At 38.4% G+C, this 10807-nt stretch overlaps 1 long non-coding RNA gene across 1 annotated transcript in view; it reads left to right on the forward strand.

Moving 5' to 3' along the window:
* LOC107836032 (uncharacterized) overlaps window positions 1–10311 on the forward strand; it is an 18236-nt gene extending 7925 nt beyond the window's left edge. The window contains exons 3-4 of the long non-coding RNA XR_001661888.1: window positions 9634–9745; window positions 9904–10311. This is a non-coding gene — a long non-coding RNA (uncharacterized LOC107836032). The remainder of the gene's footprint in view (window positions 1–9633; window positions 9746–9903) is intronic.
* Window positions 10312–10807: the final 496 nt, after the last annotated feature.

Consider the following 10807-nt stretch of genomic DNA (forward strand, 5'->3'; position numbering starts at 1 on the left):
TTCTCTCTGTTTTTTATTTACTTATTTTTATTTTGAATGTAATTGGGCAGGTGAAGTTTTGTATGCAGTTAAAAGCAACGGCTCGTTTTCCTGCCAACGGTGAGGAAGGACGGGAAACACAGAGAGGAATAATTGGGAAAATTCAAAGAGGGACCAAACATTAAACTGCGCTTCGGGGAAGGAATGGAAAAAAAAAAAAAACAAAGAAAAAAAACTTTTTTTCTAATATCATGCACCCGTAAACCCAGACTTAAAAAAAATTAAGTCTGTGAACATTTTGAGGTGCTGCTTGGAAAAGAGCAGCTGCTGGTTGTACGAATGTGTTTTTTTTTCCTGATAGTCCATCAGAGCTGGGCCTTGTGGAATGTCTTCCCTCCTCTGTCTAAACAAAGCCTGAGATAAGCTTTAAGGAGAATCCTTTAGGTGATCCAGCTGCTCCCAGCTGCAGGAGGCGTCACGCCACAAAGAAGGCTGGACCAAAACCGTTTCCTCTCTTATTATTATTTCTGACATTTCCATGCAGAAATAGCAGAAATTTAAATTTTTTTGTTTATTCTGACTATTATCTTTTTTTTTGTCACATTCCTTCCTTGAAGCGCATTTTAATGATTGGTCCGTCTTTGAATTTTCCCAATTATTCCTCTCTGCCTTTCCCGTCCTTCCTCACTGTTGGCAGGAAAACGAGCCGTTCCTTTTAACTGCATACAAAACTTCACCTGCCCAATTACATTCAAAATAAAAATAAGTAAATAAAAAAAAGAGAGAAAAAACAATCGTACACCAACATGCATTTTTATTTTCTTAATTTGCATGATTACATTACATCAAAAGAATATTTAGCATTTTGTCCAATCGAGCTGTAAATAATGGGGGGAATAAAAAAAGAAAAAAAACAGGGGATTTTTGCAAGAACAACATTTTCCTTTTTAAGGAAAATTACGTTAAATGGTTACACAGTTCTGTACTGTATGTGGCTGTGAAATAGTCCAGTGGGAGGGAGGGAGGCAGCGCGGGTGAGACGGGGAGGAAATAATTAGCAGAGAGAAACGATTGCGCTAATGAGAGGAGAATTTGACTAGGATACTTTACTTGACCCCCAGTGTTCCTCGGCTGTCCAAAGGAGGGGAGAGGGGAAAAAAAGGCTGATTTATAATTATACTCTGCAATTCACCATGAAATTGTTATTGTGGAATACCATTTTGAAAATGTTATCAAACAATTACTTTAATTTTTTTTTTCTTCCTCCCCGCGCCGGAAACTGTTGCACACGTCTCACCTAAAAAAAAAAAAAAAATGAGATGGCGGTTCGGAGCCTCCCGCCTGTCATCCACTGCTGTTCATGCAGATGAGCTCTTTTCTTTATTTTTTTCTTCTTCTTCTCCCCCCTTCCCCCAGAGCCTCTGTTCCGAAGGGATGCTGTGGCAAATAAAATAATACTCTGATAAAACTGAAATATTTTATGACAGAATGATAATCATTGCAAGCATACGTGCCACTGATACGGGGCCCCGTTTCGGTTGGGGGAGGAGAGGAAATAATCCTTTTTGTGGGCTTTAAAAAAAAAAAAAAAAAAAAAAAAAAAAGAATCTCAGCTGAATCACATCAGAAGAAGGGAGAGAAAAAAAACCTCAAAAGACAGTTCCAAGATGAGCCAACTCCAGGAGAAAATGACCTCCTCGTTTTGGTGATAAAGTTCTAGCCAAAATATGATATCAGCCTGCGACGTGACTCATTAGAAATGTGTGTACGGCGTGGAGGCAGCCCTCCCTATCTGCCAGTGCCTGGCTTGCCGGCTGATAAGAGGCAAATGCAAATGTCCTGATAAGAACTGAATGCAAATATTTATGATATGATATTCCCTGGGAATTATGTGCGGATAAAACAAAGTGTATTATTTCCCCCGTAATTCTTTCAGGTTTGCCAAATTGTCCTTTTTTTTTCTTTTTTACTTTCAGAATTTGCATTTCTTCAAATTGATTGGGTCTGTGTATTATGTTAAGCTATTTGTTTGCTGAGGATGGTAATTAGTTACTGTAATTACAGCGATGACAGTTGCTAAATTGTTTTTAAGCATTACAGTGTGTCTGTGCCAGAAGATTGCAGTACTTATTTTTAGGATTTAAGCATTTGCTGGAAACCCTCCCACTCTAAGGCCAAAATGGGAATTTTTTTTTTTTGAACTACAAAGCAGCCATTTTCAGAGCAAAGACTTTTTTTTTTCTTTTTTGAAAATGTCGGCTAATTTGCACTAATTGCTGGTTTGACTGCGTTGCACGGTTTCTTCTCCGATCAGGGGGACTCGTCACTGATGGCATGTCTTGAGGGATCAAAATGCGCTCGAATAGTGGAAATACATGTGTTTGTTAGCTTTTGTAGCCTCGTTTCAAGTCGGACTTTTAATGTTCTCAGTCACCCAAGAAACAAATTGCCGTTGAAGGCGCATTTGTAATTATGGTTCCCAGTGTAGCCTATACCGGCTTTCAAGTTTAGTAAACATTAATTAGCGCAGACACAGACAGTTGGGTGCTTCAGAGGGCGTTTCATGTGCGACACGAACGGCGAATGTTGAAATCACGTGGATCTGGGCTGAAAAAGCTACGAAAAAAAAAAAAAAAAACAGCAGGAAAAGAAAACGTGCTGCAGACCGAGGGAACAATTATTGCCTATCAAAGTTAAAAAAACACTACTGAAGACTACCTCAGAGGTCAAACACTCCTTTGGTGCGATAACAGATTAATCTATAGGGCTGCACATTCAGATTATTTCCTATAAGAGTTCAATATGACCCCCTAACAATGATTTCAAATCAGTGTGGAGTATTATAAAATACACACACACACACATATATATATATATGTAGAGAGAGAGAGAGAGAGAGACAACCGTCCAACTACAAAGATGTCAGATTTTGCACAGTTGACATGAATTAAATACAGACTGAATTTTTTTTAAAAAGCCTTCTTATATGCACTTTTGCATCCAACTTGGTTAATAGAGTCAAATTATTCAATATTAGGCCTGTAAATAAATGCAATAAATCAATTAGTCCCAAATTGAAAACTAATCCTACAATTTATATTTGATTTTTTTTTTCTTGTTTCTCTTTCTAACAAAAACTGGATTTTATGTCTTCAGTCTGGTGCTTTGGTCTCAAGTAGCTACTTTTATGAAGCAGAATTTTGCACACAGAGAGCCTTCATGATTCACTTTATTTATTGTTTCTGTTTTCATGTTTACTTATTTTGGGTATTTTAAAAGGTCTTCCAGTTTCAGTGTTAAATGTTCAATAGAACTTAAAGTTTATTGATTGTTGAGAATGTGTTCTTGCATTGTCATGTCATTACCATTTGACTTTGGTTTAAAAACAATATTATCACTTATCACAATAACTTCTGGGACAATTTATCGTCCAGCAAAATTTGTTATTGTGACAGGCCTATTTGTTTTAACTTTACATTTAATTACAATTATCCAATTTCAATGTATTACAAAACAGGCCATATAAAATTGTCCTTCTACTGGTATTTCATCTAATTTACTGTAAATGTTTTATTGTGAAATTCTAGATCCAATTACTTACACTTTTAACGTTCGAATAAAAAAAAAATGGCACCGATGTACTTTCTTCTTTTAGACAACTAGCTGTGGACAGGCAGCAAAATAATTTTTTACATATTGTAAAATTTGTGTTTCAGCATGAAGTTTCATCAGCCTAATTGATCTAGATTAAGGATTTTAATAAAAGAACAGCACAAACCTGTCAATACTGTAATTGGTAGTAGAAAATGCTGGCTGTGAAACACATTGGAGGATGTTATTGTGTGTTACGTTCATAGACCAGTTAACTTCCTGCCTGCCGCTCCAGATGACATCCAGAATGGAGCGATAACCACCAGACACCGCTACTGGAGTGACACCACAAAAGTTGTTTGACATAAAAGCGTCTTATAGCTGCTGTAAACTGTAGCAATCAGAGGACAAGACATAAGATAAAACGTTCCAGCATTTAGCAATCACCATCACTAGTTTGGATTGAGGAAACAAAAGACTATCAAGATAAAGACGAGCAGGTTTTTAAAATGGCACAAGGAGGTTTGTGTTTCAGCCATTGACCTTTTGACGTCACACTCTTCAGAAAGCGGTCCACTCCGCCATGACGGATGTCAAAACAACCCATGGGGGAAACAGTGGCTTGTCAAAAGACAGACAGTTGGAAGCCTAATATTCCTTTTTTTTTAGCTGATTTTGCTGTAAAAATGGCCATAGGTTGTTTAGCAGACAGCTGCACGAACAGACAAGTATCCAAACCAAACTTGTCATTTTATCATAAACCTTTTGATGCGGAAAGTTGACAGCCATGGATAGCACTTACGATTAGGACCGTCAGCCCTTGGTGTAATCACTATATGCAGTGAACACCTATCACAAGTAAGAAGATATACATATACTATGTATGAGTACACTTTAGTAAGATGCAATCCAATATTGCATAACGGAGAAGGTACGCATCAAATCATTAGTCAACATAGAGAGAATGCTCCACCATCATGTCGCATAACATGTACGACAAAACTGGTTAGTGTCTAGACTTTTGTACGTTTTTAAGTCTACTCCAGTGTAAAGGGAAACACCGTTTATGACAGTGGTATAAATCATGTAACAGGTTTATCAAATCAACAAGTCAGGATAGAGGAGGTATGGGTCAGTTTCTAAGCTAGTTACTTCCAGCTAGTGATTTTCTAAGCTGGGATTTTCTAAGCTATCCATTTCCAGTGGTATTTACAAAGGTAAGTAAGCCACACTACTGGGTGAGCTACATCCACAGACAAATTAACTCAGCTTGAACAAGTAGCCATGGCTATGCCATCATAAACAACCTGAAAAAACATTTGCAGTTTCTTTATGTAATGCTTCCATCTCTCATTTCCAATGTCTGCCATTCTTCCTCAATCTGATTAGGTGACGTAGTTATGAATGGTCATTATTTTAAGCTTTACTCACTGATCTCATGACTGTCTTATTGTACATGGAAAGTAAAGTGAATTGGATGAACCATTTCCCTTTTACATTATTAATACAATATTTTGGTAATCAATTCAGTGATATCAATGATGCAACAAATTCAGCCATTGAGTTCATCTGTTTGTGTATTGAAAGTGTCCTGAACATTAAAATAAGAGAAAAATCCTTTTAAATTTCACCGTTTTAAAAATAAGAAAACCTGCTTCCATCTCTCTGGGACCAAATGGGCAACAAGCCCAGTTTATTTTCCAAGCACCACGGTGTGAGTGCATAATTGGATTTACTATTAACATAATCGGACATCGTGAATGTTGCCTGGGATATCCCCTGGTGAGCTGCACTGCTCCTCTAAACCTTACAGAAGATCCCCTGAGCTGCTCTTTGTCTCTCATTTCAACTAAACTGTTGTAGTAGGCTGCAATCATGGGTGGAAAGGGAGGGAGAACCATTTTTCTGAGAAGTGGATCAAAGAGGAATTTCAACAGTAAGAAGTTTGAAAGTCAAATGTTTTTCAACCATGTTTAACAATTCTGCACCAAATGCCATTTTCCTCTGTTTTTGAATAGTGATGTTCTTGTGATTTTCAGTCTTGACCCAGTGGACCACAAGACCCTAAAATGTGATTCAGTGACAGCAGTTTTTAATGTGATGAAGGATATAAACCGTTTAGCATAAGCTACGTCTCCATTGCAAATATGTATAAATTGTATTTGGCAATTGTATGATAAATTATGGATTCAACACGATGGAAGAACGCACAACATTTTATGAACTGGGCTCGCATGTCCGGAAAATGGCGAAAACCAAACCATCTTCCTGCCACTTCCTGTCGTCTTTGTCGTTTTCGCCGGTAGTAATGGCCGGCTGTTAATCACATGACTCGTGATGGCAAGACAGTATTTCCATTGCAGTTTTGTAAAACACACTAATTTTGATTTGGCCGACAAACCACCGAAAACTAGCACAAAAACCTGGAGGGTTATTTTTTCTCACACTTTCAATTTGCGCTACTTTACGGTTAATGGAAACACAGATAACGACGAAGCTTTGCTCAGATGGAAACACGCAACTCCACATCATCATGAGCAAACATGGCTGTGTCTGTAAAATAGCTCACTCTTGGAAGAAATGTGGCCTTTGTGTGCTGAATTTGTATGCTCTGTTTGTGTTCCATAAATACCCTGCCTGAACCCATGCCTGCCCCGACACACACATACACGCGCGCGCACACACACACACAGCATCCATATTAGATGCACCCCCTAGTTACTTCTTAATTAACACCTACTGCAGCCATAATGAATCGTTTTCCCCCCTTCCTCAAATCCCTTTGAAATTACGCAGGATTAAGGAAAGTTGGTAGCTAAATTGGTGTGTGCATCTGTAATTTAATTGCATCTGAGGCTATTAATTAATAGGTTCCTCCTTTAATAGTTAATGTATAATTGCTATTAATTAACCACCAGTCCTGATAAAGTGTCACCAAAATCAAACAAAAACAATTAGTTTTTTTTTTTTTTTTTGAGGTAAGTGTCTTTTAAAAGCCTCATTATTAGCACTAGAGGTAATATACTGTAGTTAAAATGATAAAGAAGGCAGTGTAGATTTTAATTTGGATGAGGGGCGAGAGGAAAAACACAGCTGACATCCATAAGGGAATTACCATACGGTAATTATGGGATAAGCTCATTGTAACATGATAAATAATGCTGTGAATCTGTCCCCTCCAGTTAGCTTGATTCGTCTATATTAGCCTGGACTTTAATTCCAACAGTTTTTTGTGCTGCAGTGAGAGAAAATGGTTGCTTCACAATCCCGCGATTAACACTGTGTGGGAACCCTCCGCTGCCCACCGAGGACTTCGTTACAGATATCTATTTTTGGTGCAGGTTGGTTTTATGACGTTTATTGATAGAAAACAGTTACACAGAGTCCTTCTGTTTGGGTCATTTTATTGTAGGTGCCAATCAGTGGGTATAAAACGAGTAATAAGACAAAACGCAGTTGCAGACGTGGCCAACGTTTTACATGCTCACTACCAGTTATGGCGCTTTGCTAAAGTATTCATACCACTTGGTTATTTCTACACAGAGACCATTCTGAAACATGAATGCTTTGGTCTGAGCTCTAACTTTCTATTGCAGCTGAAACATGAACCTTTGCTCCAGTCCCAAGACTTTTAGAAATTGCTGTCCAGAGGTGGGTAGAATACCCCAAAAAATACCCAAGAGTAAAATTATTTATGTTTATTTTTACTGAAGAAGAAAATGAAAGTAGTTAACCAAAAAAATGACTAAAAGTAAAAAAGCTACTTAAGTGCTGACTGTAACATCTGATGAAAGCTAAAAATCAAAACACTGACAGTCTTTACTTCATTGGAAATGTCGGTAACAGATTGAAGAAATGAAAATGAACAAAGTTCCAGATAATTAGGAAGAAAACACAAGCTTTTACTGCTTCAGAGAAAGGAAGATGTCATTGTTTTAAGTGTTTTTCCTTCCCAACATGCTTACTTAGTCTCACTTTTACTCTTGTCACAGAGTTAACAGTTAGTTTGCTTTGCTTGAATTTCCAGATGAAATATCCATAATCCCCATCTACTGACAACTTTAACAATCTCTCGTTTTCTATAGTGTGTTTTGTTGATGGGAATGAACCCCCGTGTATGAAAACTACAACATTTTTTGTCTAATGAGACATCAGCTACAGAAAAGAAAAAAAAAATCCTAAAATACAACAGTATTGGAAGTCATTTTCACCTTGGTTCACTCTGGCAAGACGCTCCAAACCAGCCGCTGAACAATTACAGCTTATTAGCTTCGTGTCAGTCAGACCTTTTGGTGGCGATACATCTTCATTTCTTTCCTCTCCGTGTTCACCCGCCTGCTCAGCTCTCCCTTCCCCAGACAGGCAGCGATGTGCTGCGAGTCCACAGGGACCTGTGGAATATTTCACTCCGACAGCGAGGCACCCGGTGGGAATACGGGTTGAGACTGTGCGAGTATGTATCTCATTAGTTCAGTTATGTAATTTGGAGCACTGATAATCCCCCCAACCCTGCCAAGTTGCGCACCTCAGAAACAAGAGTCGGAGTTGTCAACATGCAGCCAAGTACAGCCTAAGCTGCTAATTGCTGGTTGTAGTAATGTGACTGGTAATATACGCTACAGCCCTCCATGGTATTAGCACTGAGCACTTCAGCACAAATTGTGAATGGCACATATTAATAGCTATCCGATCAGGTATTACTGGCAATGAAATCAATGATAGCTTAACATGTGCAACTCATCTGCTTAATAGGACAGAAAAGTCATGGAGGGTTAATGGTTTTAGTAAAATTTTACAATTTTGTCTCACAAGACACTTAGTTCACTTTAATCAAACTACAGGCCTGTTTGCCTAGAAAGTCCGGTTTGTTTGTGGAGGTGTGAATGTGCAATCGAACTCTGATGTGGACCGAAAAAGCAAACTAGGACTCAGATTGACTAAAGTGAATTCTAGTGTGGTTCGAATGCATATGTGGATGCAAGCAGACCGGAGAATGCTCCAAAAGCAGGAAGTGGACCATAGTGCAGGGCATTCTGGATAAATACAACCAAAACAAATGTACTTGTCTAGCGCTTCAGGGAGAAATGACATGTGGTCTTTTCCCCAAAGATATTAAAAAAATCCTACAACCTCTAAAATCTGACACCACTAAACTTTTGTTCCCATTTTGTGAAGAAGAAAGTTGTGCTCCGTGTCTTCTTCGGATGTTATGCCATTTCCTTGGTGCGGTTCTATTGCCTCTTATGCCAGGATTAAGTCATCTTCATTATGGGTTTTGTTTTGGGGCATTTATTATTTCTGGTTTACATGCTCCCTTTTTAGAAATATTTGAGTAATCTTAAAGATGTCTCATATGATCCCCAGCTTTACAACTCTTCAGTCTCATGTACTCCAGGTACTCCGGCTTCCTCCGACAGTCCAAAAACATGACTGTTAGGTCAATTGGTCTCTCTAAATTCCTCTTAGGTGTGTGTGTGCGTGCATGCGAGCGTGTGCATGGTTGTTTGTCCTGTCTGTCTCTGTGTTGCCCTGCGACAGACTGGCAGCCTGTCCAGGGTGGACCCGAAGCGTTTGCTGAAGATCGGCACCAGCACCCCTCCCGAACCCCCTGGGACAAGGGCGTTAAAAATGGATGGATGGGTGGATGGATTTATAAAATGTTGCCAAGTAGCATCATCTCACAATCCAAACTGAAAACTATTATTCATTTTTTCCAAGACTGGATCATTGTAACACATTATTCATCTAAATAATTCATCTAAATAAAGCATCATCGGGCTATCTGCAGGTGCCAGACTTCTGACTATTTCACCAAAGTTTGTTTTCTTTCTCCTCGTCCATCTCTACTGCCTAGTTTTTACTGATAGGAATTTAAGTGATAAAGCTAGCAGCATGTATGAGTGGGAAGACTTAATTCGGTGTGTGATCTGCTGTTATTAAAAATTACAGACTGCCTCATTAGTCAATGAAAAATAAATAAATCACCATCCAAAATGTTTCTGCTCCATGATGTTCACTTTCATTATTAGTTGCTTTACCACAGCATTTTTTTTTCCACCAGAGCTTCTCAGCAAAATGAATAGAAAACTGTAAGCGCTCTGATCGAGTTTGACTTCTCTTCCTGGCACATACGAAGAGGACAGCGAAGAGGTACAAGCGAACACAGTGAACCCAGGTAACATGAGAAATCCTGTTTTTTTTCTTCCACTTGTTAACAACTGAGCTCATTAAATACATTTAAAACTTGCACGATTAAGAGGCCAGTTAGAGTTCCTCATCACACCACCTGTTCAACAAAGCTGAAATGTGTCTCAAGGCAATATTTTTTAACAGCTACCTTCCGCTGCCAGAATATATTGCTCATCCTACAGCACTCTTCTTCAGGTAATATGAATTGCGAAGATAAATTCTACAAATCTTTGGCTTGTTTTACAGCCTCACTCGATGTGCTGTTGACCTGCCATAAATGGGGAATGCTGCATGCCTCTGCTTTTGCCGTCAAGAATCTGGATGGAGTTGTAAGGATTATTACCATAAAAGTGATGACGGATAGTATGTCCCGTTAACAGACTGACGACGCCGTGCTTAATGAAATATCTGAGTAGTGCTTTGGTCAAAATTCCACCGGGATTAAGTACAACAGAGCCCTCCTCAACCTGCTGCCATCAGTCTTGTTCAGACAGACAGATTTGGGAGATGAAACTACAAGTCGCTTGTTCTTCCGCATGAGTAACACAGTAACACAAACACAGATAAAGTAAAGAACAAGTAACAATGAAAAATAAATAAATCACCGTCCAAATGTTTCTGCTCCACTTTCATTAGTAGTTGCTTTACCACAGCATTTCTTATTTACAGCTTCTCAGCAAAATGAATAGAAAACTAAAGTAACAAAGAAGACATGCAGCAACTTTTTAAAAATGTAGCTATTTTGGCAGATTTTTTTTTTTTTTTTACATGAATGCTAGCCATTTTATTTCTAACACAATAAAAAAAGTTTTCTCCAGCAGCATTGCATATCGTCACCTTCCTAAAACAATGGCCCAAGAAATTTTTTTCACCAAAGGTGATTTTGGCAAAATAATAAAAAAATAGAAAACATCTATCTCTTTCTTTCCAAAAGATGTTTTACGCAAAAATATAACACTTTAGGCCAAAAACAAAAAAGACTTGGGTCATTATTTTAGGATGGTGATATGTGATGTATGTACATTTGTACATTTTTGAGAAAGGAATC

Source organism: Poecilia formosa, unplaced genomic scaffold (genome assembly GCF_000485575.1).
Source record: "Poecilia formosa unplaced genomic scaffold, Poecilia_formosa-5.1.2 Scaffold36, whole genome shotgun sequence".
In the NCBI taxonomy this organism is placed as follows: Eukaryota; Metazoa; Chordata; class Actinopteri; order Cyprinodontiformes; family Poeciliidae; genus Poecilia; species Poecilia formosa.